Source organism: Hyperolius riggenbachi, chromosome 2 (genome assembly GCF_040937935.1).
Source record: "Hyperolius riggenbachi isolate aHypRig1 chromosome 2, aHypRig1.pri, whole genome shotgun sequence".
NCBI classification, from domain to species: domain Eukaryota; kingdom Metazoa; phylum Chordata; class Amphibia; order Anura; family Hyperoliidae; genus Hyperolius; species Hyperolius riggenbachi.
In genome coordinates this window covers 272,227,687-272,243,930 of record NC_090647.1, presented here as the reverse complement: position 1 = coordinate 272,243,930, position 16,244 = coordinate 272,227,687, and the positions used below count along the sequence as shown (strand labels likewise).

The following is a 16,244-nucleotide window of genomic DNA, read 5'->3' as shown; positions in this document are numbered from 1 at the left end:
CTCAGCAGCACTGAAAAGGCTTGGTGTTTCTTTAACAGTTTCACAGCATCAGAACTTTGTTTCTCTTATCCAAGCCTCATTTTTAGCTGCACAGAAGAAAACTGCCCGGGCTTTTTTCCCCTGATGCTGTGCAAAGCATGATGGGATTTCTGATGTTGTTGCTCTCGTTCTGCTGTTTTGGTGCAAATTTTTTTATTTTTACATTTTGAACTTGGCATTTGAAGCCTAGCGTGTGCTGCTGGGAGGGGTTATCAGGACACAGGACAGTTGGAACTGTGTCTACTGCTCCTTGTCACCTCCTTTCAACCAAAAAGATGGCTGCCCCCATGACAAAGATGGCAGCCCCCATGAATCACAAACATTTGCCTGTTATTTTAAAACAGGGTGGGTAAAAAATTATATTACCTATCTATTCTAATTAACATAACTAATGTAACTTAATGACAGTATGTTTGTTTAGGCTGAACTTCCCCTTTAAAGTGTACCCGAGGCAACATGTGGCATAATAAGATAAACAGGTGTAAGTAGAGGGAAAAATATATAAATAACCAGGCTGTTTTACTTGCTTTATTTTGCTGCCTGAAAGAGTTCATTTTCCGGCATGGAAGTAAACATCACTGATAAGCTAATTACAGCCATTTTTCCAGGCAGAATTTACTTTTTGAGTGCAAGTAGAGATAGAAAAAATCAATAGTTCATGTATTTTCACTCAGGGGCACTTAATAGGCTGCCACTAAGCAGAGATAATAACAAAACATTCAATCTACTTTGTAAATGTTTAAAAATAAAATAAAACCACGGAATATCCCAAAAAGTTATTTTTAGGAGTAGGAGGATAAATACAATTGTTTATCTCATCAGTTTATTTTCTCCTCAGGTTCACTTTAACCATTTGCGGACCATGTGCCATTTCAAACCGTCCTGTTGGCCCCTCTTAACGGACCAACAGATGGTTTAAAGCGTCCTCTGCTGCCGCTGTGCACATGTGCAAACCCCCGCTGCGCATACCCATTGAAACCTTGAGAAACGCAATTGGTTAAAGGGAAGAAGTGTCCCCTTAACCAATTAAAGTGCCCGTAAGAGAAGGATCATGCCTTCAACGAGGAGCCAATGATCTTTGCTGTAACAACACTGTCTCTGTGGTTGTTCAAAGCAAACCGACTAGTGGCATGTAGTCGTACAAAAATACATACAAAAGAAAAAACACACATTTTACACTAAATCACATTGCACGCATTGCCATCCATGTTTCGGCAACGTGTGCGGGAGGCAGAAATGCGCGACATCAGAAGTGCATAGACTGCACTGTCTGATGTTCACAGTGCATGCATTCAAGACCAGTGCGGTCCGCGAACGCATGCTGCACGCATTTTTTAACAAAACACTTGGCTGACCCATTCAGTATAGTGAATGGGATCAGCCACGCAACGCATGCAAATGTAGATGGCGTACGTTCGTACATGTTGCGTTCCGATCGCACGGCCATCCGCGTTTGATAATGTGAACGTGGCCTTACACTTTATACATTAAATAAAAATAAATGAATACCCCCTTATCCTCTGACCCCCCCCCCCCTCCCATCATTACCAAAATAAAACACTTGAAAAAAAAATGACAGCATTTAGCCACTTCAGGACCACAGGCTTACACCCCCCCTAGTGACTAGGCCACAACAGGCCTTTTCACAACACAGGGCTGTGCAGCTTTGTCGGGTTGCTGCACAGTCCTACAACGAAGCACATAAATGAATCTTACCTCCTTTTATTGTCCTTAACAGGACATTCTTTTGGAGGTGTCTGATCACTCCTGCGATTCTTTGGGTTTTTTTTTCAGGCTTTCAATGCCTGCTTTTCCCTCTTCCCCCTCCGTGATTAGGCAGGGAACGATCGCGCATGCCTGCATGTTCCCTGCTAAACTGTAGCTCCAGGACTTGACGCCAATCTGTATCAGGCGGTCCTGGGGCTGCCGCCACATTCACACCCATTAGAATGACGTGGTCGTAAGGTAGTTAAAAAAAAATACATAAATAGTTATGTTAGGGACAGTATAAAAGGGGAGTATAAAAGCCATTAAACAGAAAAAAATACACCTTTATTTCCAGATAAAATATTATCGTCATACATTGCACTAGGGCCATAATTTAACCATTTCAGCCTTCAGTCGTTTTTCACCTTATGCATCTGAGCAATTTTCACCTCCCATTCATTCGACAATAGCTTTATCACTACTTTTTACAATGAATTGATCTATATCTTGTTTTTTCCAACACTAATTAGGCTTTCTTTGGGTGGTACATTTTGCTAAGAATTATTTTTTTCTAAATGCATTTTAACGGGATTATTAAGACAAAAATGGAAAAAAAACATTATTTGTCAGTTTTCGGCCATTATAGCTTTACAATAATACATGCTACCATAATTAAAACCCACGTATTTTATTTTTCCATTTGTCCCGGTTATTACACAATTTAAATTATGTCCTTATCACAATGTATGGCGCCAATATTTTATTTGGAAATTGTAATGATCGCTGCTGCAGCAGCTATTGCTGGAAGTAGTGCTGCAGCTCAGGCAGTTCTGATGTCTTTCCATGCAAGCTGCATAGGTTTGTCTGTCTTTCCCTGCTGTCAGCTTGTGACTGATTATCATTCACCTGTGTGGGAATCTGCATGTCTGCTCCCATTGGATGACCTCAGTATAAAGATCTGCTTCCTGCAGGGTTTCCTTGGGTTTTCATAGCTTCAGCTTAAGCCTGCCTTGCTGTCGCTTTAGCCCCCGATCGTGTTTCTTGTTATAAAGATACTTTGCTGGTCTTTGCATCATATATTGGTTCATTGCCAATATATATGCATACCAGCACGTTTATTATTTTCCTTGTATTTGTGTTACGTTAATACATCAGTGTCGCTGATGTATACGTACACGAACTGTTTATATCCTGTGTGCAGTTAGTCAGCTTTCCAGCACGTTTTGGTAGGTTGCGCGTACCGTGACCACCCGTGCTGAGGTAGTTACCCTGCTCCTGGTTCTGCTTGTGGATTGCGTTCATCTCTGCGAAGAGATAACGAATCCTTCTGAATCCTGTTCTGTTACTGTTTGTGGATTGCGTTCATCTCTGCGAAGAGATAACGAATCCTTCTGAATCCTGTTCTGTTACCGTTTGTGGATTGCGTTCATCTCTGCGAAGAGATAGCGAATCCTTCTGAGTCCTGTTCCCTGTATTGCTCCAGTCTAAGTCAGTGTTCCAGCTTATGTCATATATCGGTTCATTGCCGATATATACATATGTTAGTCAGACGTTACAAATAGTTTCATTGATAGCTGTAATTGTAATGCGCTAGGAAAACATACTTATTGTATATTTATCTGTGTTACGTTCATCTATCTTAATCCTGCTATTTTCTGACTATCCTGGCCTGTCTTTGTGAGGCACGCCATCGCCGCATCGCATTGGCTGCCTCATTCCAGTCTGTCTGGTTTTGGACGCTTGCTGTCGCTAAGTAGCCGCTTGCTAGCAAGCGTTCATTCTGTCTACCTGTCATGATCTCCTCAGTTCTGGTTTGTGCGCTCAGCGCTACTTTGCGCTGAGACGTTATAACGAAAGCATTGTTTGTGGCTGTCAGATCTGCACCGGCTCTGTGCGCCACAATCTCCTATTGGAGTCAGTCCTCCCCTCCACTATACTAGGGATAGCCTGTTTCCTGGTGCTAGTGTGTGTACCTCCTCCACGCCAGCTCATGCGTTGCATGCTGACTGTGGAGAATACACCATCAAGCCTTACATTATGAAAACCCCATTACCAATCCCCATTGTGGGGGGGATTCCCAGAAAGTATGACACTGTTAATTATGGTTCCTGTTCCTTTAAGAAATTTGAAGAACTTAGCTCTGAAACAGAAAATGAGTTTTTCTCTGAATGTGCCAGGTTCCTGACCAATCCTGATCTCCAAGCGACTCCTGTTTCAACCTGGGCACTCCAACTAAGTTATATTTTGTTTAAAGGGGAATTATTCCAGTGGGCATTTGATGTTCTCAATCATTCCGATTTGAAAGAGAGACCACTGGAATTTCTAGCGTTTGTGATCCATAACTGGTTGCGCATAGATCCATTGCCTTTTCCTCTTAATGAACTCCTGGCAGCAGGCCAATCAGCTGCTCCTTCAATTGCTTGCAAGAATGAGCAGCAAGCAGAAAGTGTTACTGATAATTTTCCTGCAGCTTTGAATAAATCACCAAAAACCGCAAGGTCAAAGGCAAAACGCAAACGTTCTAAGAAACGTGTCCAATCTGCAGAATCGTTATCCTTAGCGACTGAGGCCTATAATGAGATTCTGCCATTAACAGATAATGAAATGCAATTGTCTTTCAGGGGAGTTAAATGGACTTATGAAACTACTAATGAACTTTCCTCCCTGGCTAGGGAAAATAAAGATTTTTGTTTAAAAGAATTATCTGAGTATGATTATGATGAGATATTACAGAGTATTGAACAAATCAACTTATTTGTGAACCAAGGGAAGTTTGCATACACTACAGTTCAACACTTGCTACAGGTATTGGAGATTCTTAAGAATAAGGAATCTGCCAATCACCTGCTAATTAACCCTATACATGTGCCTGCCACAATCATATCTGCAAACCATGATCTGCCTGTTAAGTATGCTTGGAATCCTCCATTTGAGAAAGGAGAGATGGAAGCTCTGGTCAATGAATGGAAGAATGATTCAAGTTCATTTTGTCAATTTTACAGTGCAAAAAGTGAATTGGTATTGAATGCATGCATTAAGTCTGCCTATAACCTAATAAAAACTGGTGTGTGTGAGTATGACTTTGTGGCTCCATTGATTGATGTGTGGGAACTGATTTTGGATGATTTTTTTGTGACTCCGAATTCGCAAATTTGGCGTTCTGACCCGCCTGCTTCAGCACCTTTGGCTGATTCAGCAGGTGATTCGGAGCTCTTTTTGTGTGAAATTGAAGTTCCTGCAATTCCACCCTGTACCATGGATAACTCAGTGTTACTTCCCAGTAAAACAGAAGCCACTGATACATTCTTAACCTTGCCCTGCGCAAATTTCTCAGCAGAGAATCCAGAGGTCCTGCTGACTTCCGAGTCCAGCCTAGCCAGTACTCATGACTCTTTGTTTAGTGAAACAGACACCAGAAAAATCTTGCCTGTCTCTGCAAACACTTCTGCAGAAATTACCTGTGTTAATAAAGTTCAACTCCTGTCTGATCCAGCAGATGCGCAAACATTGTGTCTTGATCTTCCTGTTTCTACACCTCGCTCTAGTTTCGTGAATAGCTCAGAGCATCTGCTATGTGAACCTGAAATCGCAGAATTATTACCTTGTTCAGAAAATTTTCCAATAAATTTGCCCTGTACCATGAATTGTGCAGTAGATCTCTCCAATGAAACTCATGTCACAGAATCATTATGCTGTCCAGCAGGTGCTTCCATGGTTTTGCCCTGCAATATGGACTGTTCAGTGATCCTGTCCAGTGAAGCTGTGGTCGCAGAGTCTTATGCTTCACCCAGTATTTTGGATACTTTAAACCCTCTAGCAGAGGAGGCTGAAGCACTGCTTACCTCAGTTGGTGTTGCAGTAATATTCACTTGTCTAGCAGCTGTTTTGGAATTACAGTCTGCTCTAATAAAACTTGATGAATTTCTGCCCAGCAAAGCAGAAGCCATTGAAATATTGTCCTCGTCAGCAAGTGTGTCAGATACCTTGCCCTGTACACAGTCTGATTTAACCAATGTTGTTGAGTCCCTCTCCAGTGTTGTAACAGCCGAGGAACTCCAGCCCTGTCCTCTGAATGTTTCAGAAGTCTTGCCCTGTAACATGGATAATTCTGATTCTCTGGTCAAAATAATAGAAATCTCAGAATTTCAGTCCGGTCTGATGAGTGTTCCTGAAACCCAGCCCTGTATCCTGAAAGATTCTAGTTCTCTGGCCGCTGTGGCAGAGGTTCCAGAGTCCCCTTCCTGTCCAGGGAATTCCTCAGTTTTGCCTAGTCCAGTGGGGGCTGCTGCAATACTGACTTGTTCTGCAGCGCCTCATGAGCTCCAATCCAGTGTATTAAATGAGTCTCTGTCCAGTCCAGAGGTAGTTGTGGAGTCCCTATCTGGTTCAGTGCATACATCAGAAGATTTGTCCTGTTTTGTTGGTGCCCCTGAATCTGATTTGTTACTGACTTTGCTGGAATCAGCGACATCTAAGTCTGATCCAGCATTCTCGTGTAAAAGTCCAGTGGTTGCGAAGTTTAGTCATGATGATTTTTTTTTGGCCAGTCCTGGTTTTGGTCCTGTCTTGGCTGACCCTGAGGCTCACAGTTCCTTGACATGCCCAGAGGTTTCTCTTGTGCCGGTGTGCCCAGATGTTCTTTGTGTGCCAGAATGCCCAAGTGTGTCTAAGGTGTTAGCGTGCTCTGATGCTTCCTTAGTGGGAACACGTTCTGATGTTGCCAGTCTGCCTGCATGCCCAGAGATGGTTCTGGTCCCTGAAAGCCCTGATATTGATGTTTGTCCTTGTGGCCCTGACTCGGGAATTGCCCTAGGTTCCATAGGGGTTCTTGATAGTTCTCCATGTGAGCCTAAGGGGCGTTCTGACATATGGGGATCTCTTTGGAGCTTCAAGGTGTTCTGGGAGGTCTCTGAGAAAACCTGTCCTGGTACCTTGGACTGGTTCAACAGTGGGTTTTGTGTTGGTAAAGACAGTACCGGTGGGCATTGCAAAGGCTTTGGCGTTTCTGAACGGTTCCTGGAAGGCGGTGGGTATCGCTCAGGGAATTTCGGAGGGCTTTCTTCTGGAAATCATGGTTCTGATGGGTGTCACACTGGGGCTTGTGGTACTGATGGGCGTGGTTCTGTAGGTTCTGGTTCTGATGGGTCCAGTCTTGTGGGGACTGATTCTGGAATTCGGTCTTGCCGGGCTGTCCCGGTCATCATGAATTATCAGTCAGACTGTTTTGTTGGAAATTTCAGTTTTGAAAAGCGTCTGGAATCCGCTTTTAAAGGCGGGGGTACTGTAATGATCGCTGCTGCAGCAGCTATTGCTGGAAGTAGTGCTGCAGCTCATGCAGTTCTGATGTCTTTCCATGCAAGCTGCATAGGTTTGTCTGTCTTTCCCTGCTGTCAGCTTGTGACTGATTATCATTCACCTGTGTGGGAATCTGCATGTCTGCTCCCATTGGATGACCTCAGTATAAAGATCTGCTTCCTGCAGGGTGTCCTTGGGTTTTCATAGCTTCAGCTTAAGCCTGCCTTGCTGTCGCTTTAGCCCCCGATCGTGTTTCTTGTTATAAAGATACTTTGCTGGTCTTTGCATCATATATTGGTTCATTGCCAATATATATGCATACCAGCACGTTTATTATTTTCCTTGTATTTGTGTTACGTTAATACATCAGTGTCGCTGATGTATACGTACACGAACTGTTTATATCCTGTGTGCAGTTAGTCAGCTTTCCAGCACGTTTTGGTAGGTTGCGCGTACCGTGACCACCCGTGCTGAGGTAGTTACCCTGCTCCTGGTTCTGCTTGTGGATTGCGTTCATCTCTGCGAAGAGATAACGAATCCTTCTGAATCCTGTTCTGTTACTGTTTGTGGATTGCGTTCATCTCTGCGAAGAGATAACGAATCCTTCTGAATCCTGTTCTGTTACCGTTTGTGGATTGCGTTCATCTCTGCGAAGAGATAGCGAATCCTTCTGAGTCCTGTTCCCTGTATTGCTCCAGTCTAAGTCAGTGTTCCAGCTTATGTCATATATCGGTTCATTGCCGATATATACATATGTTAGTCAGACGTTACAAATAGTTTCATTGATAGCTGTAATTGTAATGCGCTAGGAAAACATACTTATTGTATATTTATCTGTGTTACGTTCATCTATCTTAATCCTGCTATTTTCTGACTATCCTGGCCTGTCTTTGTGAGGCACGCCATCGCCGCATCGCATTGGCTGCCTCATTCCAGTCTGTCTGGTTTTGGACGCTTGCTGTCGCTAAGTAGCCGCTTGCTAGCAAGCGTTCATTCTGTCTACCTGTCCTGATCTCCTCAGTTCTGGTTTGTGCGCTCAGCGCTACTTTGCGCTGAGACGTTATAACGAAAGCATTGTTTGTGGCTGTCAGATCTGCACCGGCTCTGTGCGCCACAATCTCCTATTGGAGTCAGTCCTCCCCTCCACTATACTAGGGATAGCCTGTTTCCTGGTGCTAGTGTGTGTACCTCCTCCACGCCAGCTCATGCGTTGCATGCTGACTGTGGAGAATACACCACCAAGCCTTACAGAAATAAAGGTGCATTTTTACAGTTTTGAATCCATCACTATTTACAAGCTTATAATTTAAAAAATAATAGTAATATTCCCTCTTCGCATGCATATTTAAAAAGTTTAGACCCTTAGGTAACTATTTATGTTTTTTATTGTATTTTTTTTTTAATTAAAAAAATTATTTGGGTATTTTTTGGAGTGTGGGGGGAAACCAGTTAATTTTAAATTAATACATTGTATTTATAAAAAAAAATGTATGTAGACATAGTTTTACTATTTGGCCACAAGATGGCCACAGTCAAAAAAAGTTTGCTTAGTCCTGTAAGCGAGCTCTCTCATTTACAGGAAGTGAAGGGAGGACAGGAAACTTCTTTTTTCTTTAGAAAGATTGCGCCGGTCCTTCTAACCGGGACTTAGAGCAATGAATGGGAACTGTGTTCCCATTTATTGATCATTGGGCTAACGAGCAGCGGCATGAGAGAGCGTAGCCGCACGCAGCAGAGCAAAAGCAGCCTTTTGGCCATAATAGCAACGTCCAAAAGGTGAAAGTAGTTAATTGTTGTAATAACCTGGACAAATGGGAAAATAAAATGTGTGGATTTTTTTTACAACAGCATTGTTTGTTTTAAAATGATAGTGGATGGTATTGGAGAAATAATGTATTTTTTTCATTTTTCCCCAAGTCTTCCCTTTAAATTGAATAGAAAATAAAGTAATTCTTGAAAACAAATATCACCCCAAAAAAGCCTAATATGTGGCTATCGATCATTTCAGTGTGATAAGTAGTGATAAAGTTATTGGCGAATGAAAGTGAGGAGTGCTGACAGGTGAAAATGGCTCTGGTCCGTTAGGGTAAAATTTCTTGGGGGTGAAGTGATTAAACACAATAAAAAACTGTTGGATTCCAGGAAAGTTTTATTTAGGAGAAGGACTATAGATGCATTGAGTTTATTTTCGCTTCAAGTTTGCTTTAAGTGGTTAACGTTGCTTGTTTCCTGGATGCTATTCTCATCATACGGCAGTATTATGTGGTGAGTCAATGACCTGAACCAGGCACACAGTCTGTTGTAAGTACCTTATTTACTACGAAATAACAGAAAAACTAAATCCCCTGTCAGGGAAGAAAATCAGCATAAGCAACTCCCATATTTTATTCTGGCCAGTAACAAATAATGGTGCATCCTTTCATAAAGTAATGGCACTTTTTATTTTTGGGTACACTTGCATTTGCCTCTAGCACTGCTAAAAAATGTCTGGAGTATCAGCATTACCAAAATGTATTTTTCTGATGTACGGCCAGATGTCCCTTAATCCAGATCCTTGAGTTGCTGCCACGTCTCCTCTTTCCCATTCCTTGCCATGGTATGTTCTTCTGCCGTGCAATTGCGATGCTTAACAGAATTCTGAGAGTCCTACAGGAGATCACTTGGCACTTGAAGAGTCCCGTCAGGCCATTCTTTTCATCAAGGTGTCCTTGAACTGCTCTTTCTCACCTTGTTCCCTCTGGCTGACCAGGGCAGCATCAACAGCACATTCCTGCCATGGCCAGATTAGCAGACACACACAATGGCTGTGTTGTTCAGAAAAAGGAAAACTTCACTTAAGACACTTCAGCCCGCAGTTCTCATTGACTGTACTGTGTTACTTATGCAAAAAGAGTCCTATTGTTAATCCTAGACATAGTTAGAATACTTTCCAATGCCTTTTTTTCTTAATAATATGTATCATTGTTTTCTTATTTAATATTAAATTATCTTTATACACTGTTATACCATTGAATAATTATCATGAAAACAGTATTTTCACAGATTTCATATACAACTTACTTTTATGAGCATGATAGTGCAAGTGCATTCATTCAATATAGCAAGTAGCAATGCAGAGACTGCCATAAACCATAGAGGGTGCCACAACCCATGGAGAGTGCCATAACCCATAGAGACTGCCATAACCCATGGAGAGTGCCATAACCCATGGAGAGTGCCATAACCCATAGAGAGTGCCATAAACCATAGAGGGTGCCATAACCCATAGAGACTGCCATAAACCATAGAGACTGCCATAAACCATAGAGACTGCCATTACCCATGGAGAGTGCCATAACCCATAGAGAGTGCCATAATCCATAGAGAGTGCCATAACCCATAGAGAGCGCCATAACCCATAGAGAATGCCATAATCCATGGAGAGTGTCATAATAACCCATAGAGAGTGCCATAACTTATAGAGAGTGCCATAACCCATGTGGAGTACCACAACCCGCAGAGAGTGCCATAATCCATAAAGAGTGCCATAACCCATGGAGAGCGTCATAACCCATTGAGTGTGCCATAACTTATAAAGAGTGCCATAACCCATGTGGAGTGCCATAACCCATGTAGAGTGCCATAACCCATGTGGAGTGCCATAACCCATGTAGAGTGCCATAACCCATGTAGAGTGCCATAACCCATGTAGAGTGCCATAACCCATGTAGAGTGCCATAACCCATGTAGAGTGCCATAACCCATGTGGAGTGCCATAACCCATAGAGAATGCCATAACCCATGGAGAGTGCCATAATCCATAGAGAGTGCCGAAACCCATGTAGAGTGCCATAACCCATGTGGAGTGCCATAACCCATGTGGAGTGCCATAACCCATAGAGAATGCCATAACCCATGGAGAGTGCCATAATCCATAGAGAGTGCCAAAACCCATGAAGAGTGCCATAACCCCTAGAGACTTACATAACCCATGGAGAGTGCCATAACCCATAGAGAGTGCCATAACTCGTAAAGTCTCAGTTTTTCTCATCATCCCATGTTTGATATTTTCTAATTATTTAATCGCTGATTATTATCGCTGATTAGCGATATGATTTTCCCATTCAAATACATTCCTGAAAAATAGAGAGATGAATGGGAAAATCTCCTAAACTCCCCTCATCTGAACACCATGCTAGAAAATTATAGTCACTGGCTGGTGAAAGACCCTGACTCAGGGTGGAGGGTAAAAGTCCAATCATTCTTCTTTAATCCAGCATCAGACAACAAGATAGAACAGCTCACACGTATTGGGCAAGTATTAGCTCTAGCCCTAGCTGGTCATTAGCTGCTAATTAATTTGATAGCTGGTTAATTAACACAACTTGAAAACTGATCAACAGATGGCAGCCTTCATTTGCTTGGATGTTTTGCATTTCCTGGATCAATCGAGATATGCATGTTAGGAGAACTGTTTGCTCATATCAAATGGAGAGAGTCTAAGCAAGCCTTCGTTCTGTAACTATCATCACTGTGGAACTACTCCTGCTTCAGAAAAATGCCAAAACACCGGGATACTCTAACGACACAAGATAACATACTGACAGTGAGGTAATGTAAACCTCACTGTACAGACGCGCAGCACTGTTAAGGTGCAATTCCACTTTTTGTAACTGTTGTGGAGGGATTGAAGAGCAACAGAAAACAGGAAGTGTGGAAGGGGCCTACTCAGGGGCGTCGCTAGCCCTGTTTTGGGGTGGCACGTGCCCCCAATCTGTTCTGGGGTGCCACGGATCTCAGCGGCTCCCTCCAGCCGCCGCGTCACTGAGACCTCAGGATCAGGCGGCGAGCCGGCGACCAATCATGCGGGCGCTAGGACCCAGCGCCCGCACTGATATGCGGAAGTGACATCACTTCCGCATATAGAGCGGGTGCGTCCAGCGCCCGCTCGTACAACTGGTCGGGTCGCCGCTGATCCTGAGGTCTGCTGAGAGGTAGGGGGGGAGCGGCGGCGGCTAGAGGGGGGGCCTCCCTGTCACGCACTCACTTACTCCCTAAAGGGGCTCCCTGGCACTCACTCACTCCCTAAAGGGGCCCCCTGTCACTCATTCACTCCCTAAAGGGCCTCCCCGTCACTCATTCACTCACTCACTCCCTAAAGGGCCTCCCTGTCACTCACTCACTCCCTAAAGGGGCTCCCTGTCACTCACTCACTCCCTAAAGGGGCTCCCTGGCACTCACTCACTCCCTAAAGGGGCTCCCTGGCACTCACTCACTGCCTAAAGGGGCTCCCTGGCACTCACTCACTGCCTAAAGGGGCTCCCTGGCACTCACTCACTGCCTAAAGGGCCTCCCAATCACTCACTCACTCCCTAAAGGGGCTCCCTGGCACTCACTCACTCCCTAAAGGGCCTCCCTGTCACTCACTCACTCCCTAAAGGGCCTCCCTGTCACTCACTCACTCCCTAAAGGGCCTCCCTGTCACTCACTCACTCCCTAAAGGGGCTCCCTGTCACTCACTCCCTAAAGGGGCTCCCTGGCACTCACTCACTACCTAAAGGGCTTCCCTGTCACTCACTCACTGCCTAAAGGGGCTCCCTGTCACTCACTCACTGCCTAAAGGGGCTCCCTGTCACTCACTCACTGCCTAAAGGGGCTCCCTGTCACTCATTCACTGCCTAAAGGGGCTCCCTGGCGCTCACTCACTCCCTAAAGGGGCTCCCTGGCACTCACTCACTGCCTAAAGGGGCTCCCTGGCACTCACTCACTGCCTGAAGGGGCTCTCTGGCACTCACTCACTACCTAAAGGGGCTCCCTGTCACTCACTATCGGGGTCCCTGTCACTTACTACCTAACTGGAGGCGCCTGTCACTCACTAGCTAACCTGGGGGTCCCTGTCACTCACTACCTAACTTGGGGGGCTACCATATTAAGGGGGCATTCTGCCTATTTATGTGAAATGCTGTCTATTTATGTGCCTCATGACTGCTGAATTTGTCTTGTTGAAAGCCTTATGATTTGTTGGGGGCCTCAAGATTGCTGAATTTGTCTTGTTGGGGGCCTCATGATTTGTTGGAGGCCTCATGATTGCTGAATTTGTCTTGTTGGGGGTCTCATGATTTGTTGGGGGCCTCATGATTGCTGAATTTGTCTTGTTGGGGGCCTCATGATTTGTTGGGGGCCTCATGATTGCTGAATTTGTCTTGTTGGGGGTCACATGATTGCTAACTGCGAGACTATGGGAAAAGCTGAATCCTTATCATATGAGACAATAGCATTAAACTACTTTTTTAGCGTTTTAAAACAGAAAATACAACTGGGAGGTTCTAAAAAATTGAATACATTTTTCAGAAGTAGGATGGATGAAATTGTTTATCTTCACAGTTTATTTTCAACTTGGATTTTCCATAATGTTCATGTATGAGTTAAAACGTTTGTACAGTATTTAGTTTAAATTGCTATTGCCACTTTGCGATAGATAAGTGACTTTTGGGTTGCAGTTTGGGCACTCGGCCTCCAAAAGGTTCGCCACCACTGTCATAATCTAATGTCCCACCATTGCTAGGTTCATGTAAATTTGTCTCCACCCGTTACTACACCTATATTCTGGTCCATGGCCCACCCATTTTTCGGTGCGGTGCGATAAGCACGCCGCACAACGTGATCCTCATATTTTTGTCACGCTAGCTGCAGTGTGCTGAATTCTGCTGCCTACAGTATGTACAGTATACGCTGTTCTCTAGTGCCTAGGTTCTCAACATGTGGTACGCGTACCCCATGGGGTACTTCTGATGGTCCCAGGGGGTACTCAGACTTGACATACTTACCTAAGAACAACAAATTTAGGGTTTTAGAAGTTGATAAATGTTATTTAAACAGCACCAAATTAGCATTTTAGTTAATTAAAAGCAATAGTAAATGCTTGAAATTGTTTAAAACCAATTATCATGTACTATGATTAAATATATATTTGTCGAGTGGTACTTGCGATAATGTTTACTACACTAGGGTGTACTTGGTGAGTACAGGGTTTTAAAAGGGGTACATACCAATGAAATGTTGAGAAACACTGCTCTAGTGCCTGCACTGTGTGCTGATTTACCTCCAGTGTGTACAGTGTAAGGTGTTACTCTGTGCCTTTACTGATTGTAAACCAGCTGTATTGTATGCTGATCCCTGCTACTTTCAGTATGTACAGTATTAGCTGTAAAGCCTGTACACACATACAATTTTGATTAGCCAATTTTAGCTCTGTTCATAAAATTCATTGTCTGTTGGCCCACTTACTGCACGGGGGTGGGAAAATTGGGGGTCAGTGATTGACCAATCAAAATTGTATGTGCGTATACATCTTTGACCTATGCCTATACTGATTGTAAATTATCCAAATAAAGGACAGGGGGCTCCATCCAATATTTCGATGGGCAGGCCCGTTATCTGTAGCTTACACCGCTGCTAAGTTCATGTAAATTTGGCCCCACCCATGACCACGCCCACTTACCTCATGGCCACGCCCGTTTTTTTTGCCGCGGCGCCGCATATACCTCCCCGCCTGGTGCCCACAGGTGCCCCCGATCTCCAAGGACCCTAGAAACGACCCTGGGCCTACTTGCACTATAACAAAATAAATGGAAACACCTTTATAACCACAGATTTTAATGTGTAGGTAAATAGCCGTATTTTAGTAGAGTTACTCTATATTTAGAATGAAGGATCAAATCATGTTTTATTTGTAAATTTTCTTGAACTATTTACAACACCTGAGCAAGATTTCAGCACTATCTTCATGTTCTTCGTATTATTATTCCATGTGTATTGATTTTAGAAGGATTGGATAGGCAGAAGGTTTTGTTTCATGCATGGTATCTTGTTTCTTTACAACTACAGTAATATTCTGTGCACTAATTTATCATCTGTATATTTCTGAGACTCCTCCTGAATGCCCCATCAGTCTCCACTTTCTGTCATCAACCAGAAATCTGTAATTTTAGGCACTATCTGCTGCTGCCTTCCTGAAACCTGAGCCACACTTTCCCTCATCCCACCTCAAAGTCTTTTCCAAGACTCAGTCTGCTCTATTCCTGGCTTCATTTTCCATACCAGCAAGGCTTTGGTAAAGGAACGCTATTGCTGCAAGGTACAGATCAGCTAATGATGATCCAAAATGATAGCGTTCCACCGCCTGTTTGACAAATGACAATTATTCGCCTTTTTGCCACTTCCATGATTTTGCTAAGAGTAACAGAGCTGGATCTGGAAAGTGATACTGACTGGCACTTGGGACAAAAATTGAGGAAAATGAGGTATTTATATTAAAATGTTATCTATTACTTCTGTAGTTGCAAAGCATGCATGCCTAGGTTAAAGTTACAGTAATGTAATACAATACATAGTGCTGAGTTTCACCAAAATTAGTACTATTATTAATATCTATAGCACTCTCGATTAATCAGACTGATTTTCAGTTTTTGCATAAAGGTGTTAATTTCTGATTAAAAATAGTTATATAAAAACAGTCACACTTATATCAGATGTAAGTGTGATGTCTCTCCATAGTCTGTATTTATTTCTAACCCAAATGAAATGTATGTATAAGTGATTTATTCAAGATCATTGGAGGACTTTTAAAGAATTATTTCTAGAAGGTGGTCCAAAAAGGTTAAAGTTCAAGGGCCAATTGGTCCTAGTTGACCCCTCTGGAATTTCAAAGGACACAAATGAAGATGAAGAAATCTCATTATAATCAGCAGTTGGGGTTTCCTCTGTTATGTGATGTTATTGCTGTACACCAAATTAAAGATAGTACCCAGTCCACTCAAAATAATTTGGCAGCTCCTTTCAAGCAAGTTTGAAAAGTTCTGTCATTGTCTGAGCCACTTATGGTGTGGCAAAATATCGTAACACAGGATATTACAGAGCAAAAACATGTTTGACTATGGTGCAATTGATAATGAGTTTTTGGATGCAGATACAGATTTTGTTGACATGATAATGCTAAGGGTACAACATCTGAAAGCAGAAATAAAATATACAGCAAAGCATGTTGCAAAGTAAGTTGGCAATGTCCTACTTTCCCAGATGACATTGTTATGCAGATGTCTGTACCAGTGCTTGAGAACATGCCTTTTAGCAGTCAGTTTGCCCTGCTGATAGGCATCACTTAGCCCCTCCCTAGAGCACTGGCTCACTAACCTTTTCCTATAGTATATGCTTCATTGATATCT

General features: G+C 43.2%; 1 protein-coding gene and 1 long non-coding RNA gene across 4 annotated transcripts in view; one reads left to right on the top strand and one right to left on the bottom strand.

Moving 5' to 3' along the window:
- The window catches only part of SSC4D (scavenger receptor cysteine rich family member with 4 domains), a 198,904-nt gene that overhangs the window by 54,811 nt on the left and 127,849 nt on the right, over nt 1-16,244 (top strand). The window lies entirely within an intron of this gene.
- Nucleotides 9,459-16,244, bottom strand: part of LOC137546349 (uncharacterized) — a 29,347-nt gene continuing 22,561 nt past the window's right edge. For both annotated transcript variants that reach the window (XR_011026245.1, XR_011026246.1), the window contains exons 4-5: nt 14,522-14,634; nt 9,459-9,845 (exon numbers count right to left, since the gene is read on the bottom strand). This is a non-coding gene — a long non-coding RNA (uncharacterized lncRNA). The remainder of the gene's footprint in view (nt 9,846-14,521; nt 14,635-16,244) is intronic.